Source organism: Solanum dulcamara, chromosome 2 (assembly GCF_947179165.1).
Source record: "Solanum dulcamara chromosome 2, daSolDulc1.2, whole genome shotgun sequence".
Classification (NCBI taxonomy): domain Eukaryota; kingdom Viridiplantae; phylum Streptophyta; class Magnoliopsida; order Solanales; family Solanaceae; genus Solanum; species Solanum dulcamara.
The window spans coordinates 52,581,493-52,585,836 of record NC_077238.1 but is presented as its reverse complement, the minus strand read 5'-3'; the positions used below and the strand labels follow the sequence as shown (position 1 = coordinate 52,585,836).

The 4,344-nt window shown below is 34.5% G+C and overlaps 1 long non-coding RNA gene across 1 annotated transcript; it reads right to left on the bottom strand.

The window, feature by feature from the left end:
• Window positions 1-264: 264 nt before the first annotated feature.
• LOC129876162 (uncharacterized) lies at window positions 265-2,102 on the bottom strand. The gene is made up of 3 exons (XR_008763328.1): window positions 2,017-2,102; window positions 1,838-1,870; window positions 265-821 (listed from the first exon to the last, which is right to left on the bottom strand). It is a non-coding gene; the product is annotated as an uncharacterized LOC129876162 (long non-coding RNA).
• Between the last annotated feature and the right edge of the window lie 2,242 nt (window positions 2,103-4,344).

Genomic DNA, 4,344 nt, shown 5'->3' with positions numbered 1-4,344 from the left:
GCATTTATTTAGCGGCCATTACTATTTCCATTAAAGCTACCTTAGAAATTTAATATCAAGCATATTTGTGGCTTTTGTTATTGCCTGCAAAGATAATAATTGTCACTAAACGAAACCCTCTTTTATAGCATCAAAATTAAAATTCACAAGAGATATAAGCTAGAAGGTAGTAAAGACGAATTACCAAACTCAAAACAATGTCATTCACTAAAATATGAAAAGACAACTCTAATACATCCACTTTCTTATCTAGTAGCGGTAAAAGAAAGTATGAATTATCAAAATGAAAACAATGCGTTCAACAATAGAGAAAATAAGGACATAAAGCTACTATTTTTCCCCTTAAGCAAATTGTGTCAGCTTCCTGGATCACGACCATTTGCCATATGTCATTCCTTGAACAAGCTCTCCATTTAAAAGAATATCCCATTGTACACATATAGAGCAGATGGTCAGATGACAAGAAATTGACATACCAGTTGCATACCTTACTAACTAAGAAGTAGGTTGACTAAAATTTGAAACTGAGACACAATAGAAAAGCACCAACCATGTTTCCGTCATGTACCTAGTTCAGATATAATATTTCATATCACAACTAAGGAATCAATTGATAAGCAATAGCCTCCTTAGCAAGAGGAATATATCGCCAATAAGAAACTGTTAGCTATATATTACTCACAATGGTTATTCTAATCAAAATACTCCAATACACACCACTAAATTGACATTTATCTTAAGTAAGCCACTCACCGCAGGCCTCATTTGATTTACCCCTCTTTTGCACGAAATCATAAGGTAACCATTATTCTTGTAAGCTCCTGGATTCAAAATAATCAAGACAACTGTTAGAAGTTAGGAATTCATGAGAATAATTAACAATGTGAAATAAAAATTCGTAACACAACAAGGGAGGAAACAAATATACAAGGAAGCAAATTCTAAACAAATTCCTCTTGCTGTTTCAATTGATGTTGCACAAGAAGCTAGAATAAAAGTACTACAAGAATTTTAATTATTAAATACTGATATAGAAACATTTTATGTTCATAGTACAATATCAAAAGCAAGACATTTTACTAAGCCTTTAGGCTGCAGGTTTGGCCTAAAGGGATAACTCCAAATAGATTTCTTATTCACCAAAAGAAATGTATTCACAAAACCCTCAACCTTGGTTCACGAAGCAAAGGAGCCAGTAGAAAGATGATTTGTTACAAGTAAAGAGACATCAACATTTAGCCCCTTGAAAAGGTATCAAGACAACTGTTAGAATGAAACAAGCGATGGAGGACACCCTGTAGAGTTTAAAATTCCCATCTATATAAGGAAAGACCAAACATAGGAACATTAAATTACCTCAACCTACGAAGAAAGGAAATTAGCTCCTTCAAAGGCCAACCCGAGAGGGAGAGACTACCAACCTTAAGCACGTTCCCCGATTTCTCCGAAGAAGGACGAACTGGTTACAGCACAATTTCAAAAAGGAATACGCTCTTCTAACACAAGGAAATCTCCAGTATTAACTAAGAAACTTCAAGCACAACTGTATACTAATAAGTTAACCTACTTATATAAGATAATACATCAGTGTGAAAAGCATTGTAGATGATTAGTCGAATCATCTTACATTAATGATGTGAATTGACAGCATAAAAGGCCAGCCACAACGGAATTCTAATTCTAAAAAACGCATAAAGTACTAAGCTAACCTACTGATATAAGATGACGCATAAACACGAGAAACATGGCAGAAACTGATGAGCCAAATCATCTTACACAGTGACCTACTAAACCATGTTAATTTCTATCACACATATTCATGAAAGCAATTGCATACCTGTGTGACCTGGCTGAGGTAGAGGAGATTTATCTACAATGGGAGTTATTAAATGGCGTAAGCTTGTGACAAGTAAAAGAAACTTGACTAAGAATTTCTTTATCTACAATAGGAGATACTACACTCCAAAAAAAATAGAAAAAATTGCAGCAGCTTCAAAATAGTTGATATGTACTCACCTTCTACTGGAGAAATTCGAAATATCAGCCCATGTCAATCTCTATCCCATCAACACCACCTCTTACCCAATCAATGTTGTTATGTTCTAAAATTTAAATATTTTCTAAAATAGTTAAATCATTGGTATCACTTTGCATTGATGAATCAAATCGCATGCTATTTTCTTCTCCCATATCAAAAATATCTCGCGGTTTAATTGACCAAGGGACAAACCATTCATGATCTTCAGGATCTTGAACAAATATCACTTGTTAAGCTTGTCCACAAAAAAAAATGGCCCATCACTTTCTCGATCGCCTGAATGTATTAGAAAAGAGAAGTTCACAAGCGTGAAACCTAAGTCGTCTTTCATAACTCCTCGACCTTGAGTTACATCAACCCAATCACATTTAAATAAGACGACTTTAAATTCTTCGTATTAGTTCAACTCCACAATATTATTCAATCTGCCATAATATGTGATATTTGCTGATATCGGAGCATTGTCACTAGTACTTGCATAGCTCTCTGTCATCGAGACAACCATAACCCCACTATTTTGTGTCTACATGAACTCTTCATACTGTTTTGTACGAAATCGATACCCATTATTCATATGGAATGCATGGAATCTTCTTGCGAAGTAACATGGACCTTATGCAAGGGTTTTAACATCATTTGAGATATTAGATGTGAGATCCAACTCGTTAACCTGCCCAAAGAGAAATAAACAACTGTAATTACAAATATTAGTACAAGAGACGATTCTTTAAAGTAGATGTCAATTAAATCTTAGTACTTACTTGCTCCTTGAACCATTCATGAAAATTTTAAAAATGCAAACGGTTAAGCTGATGTTGGGTAAGGCGGCGTTTGCGATGCAATCGTTTGATTTCACTAATATGCGCACTGTACATGTAAACTAGAGTTAACTAAACAAATTAAGAAGCATATCCACAAGAAAAGGCAGTTTGTACATCCAAAGAATATCATATAGCCAAAAATAATATTAATAGGTTAAAATGTTAATAACAAAGACTTGAGAACAAATTTATTGTTTATTATAATAATGAGCTTGTTAGGAACGAAAATAATTAGGTGTCATGCGGAAGTTAGTAATGCAAACCTCGAAAGACCATAAGTAAGAAGACAAAAACGAGAAATATATCAAAAGAGACACAAATATTTAACGTGGTTCGGTCAACCGAACTACATCCATAAGAGGAGATGAGCAATCCACTATAAATATGAGAGTACAAATAATCGAGAGAAATAACCTCACACAATTCACTCGGAATAAAAAGAGGTTCACACAAGTGCTAACGTAACACTTGTATCTCACCGTTTCTCCCCCTACACAAAACTCTCAAAGTCCTTAGGATTACATTGTGAATGTTACCAAGTTAGAAGGAATAAGCCTCTATTTATAGAGTCATAAATATTTTTCTATAAGAAAAAGAACTAGCTAAATATGGAAACATTGTGTTATCCTTTTAGGAAAAAGAAAACCTAATTATACTAGGAAAGTCAGGGCAAATATCTAACAATTCTCCCCCTTGGCCTGAATTTCTGACAAAATAAATTTGTTCCACCTTCTTCACATAATCTTCAACAGGTTGCATCTCCATCTTCAAAATCTCCTCTGCAAAATCTATGCCTCGGCATAGAGAACTTCTCTGAAAATTTTCTCCAACAAAAATCTTCTTTACTATCAAAAACGTAGCAGCTAGAACTGAACCCGCCAAGATGAACACCCAATTTTAACCTTTCTCTGATACCACTTGTTATGACGAAAGGACGCAGACCCAAAACCAGAGAAAATAAATAAATAACACCAAATTTAACGTGGTAAAAAACCCTTCAAATCGAAGGTAACAACCACGGGATCTTCAAAATCCGAACTGCTCCACTATAACAATAAAAGGGTTATAAATATTCTCCTAAATGGCTAAACAACAATTGTCAAGCAAGGAGAAGCAATAGATATACCAACAAAAGTAATAGGAAGAAAATCACCCAAAACAGAGCTACTGTTTGGGACCTAAACTGAGATGTTGATAACCTTCAAATCCGATCTCCACCGTTAAAATAAAACACTAAGATGGTAGAAACACTCCGTAACAGGCCGATCCAACGGTTAATGAATTAAAAAATATAATTTGAACATTTCTGATCGGAGAGGAAAAACTGCTGCGAAAAACACCCTTTTCTTCTCTATTGTTGAAAGCTCTCTCAAAAACCTCTCTTATGTGCCTAATGTCTCTCAAAGACACTACCAATGAGCAATTACATAATTCTGTAAAATCATCCTATTTATAGAGTGATACTTTTTCCTAAAGTCAAAACCA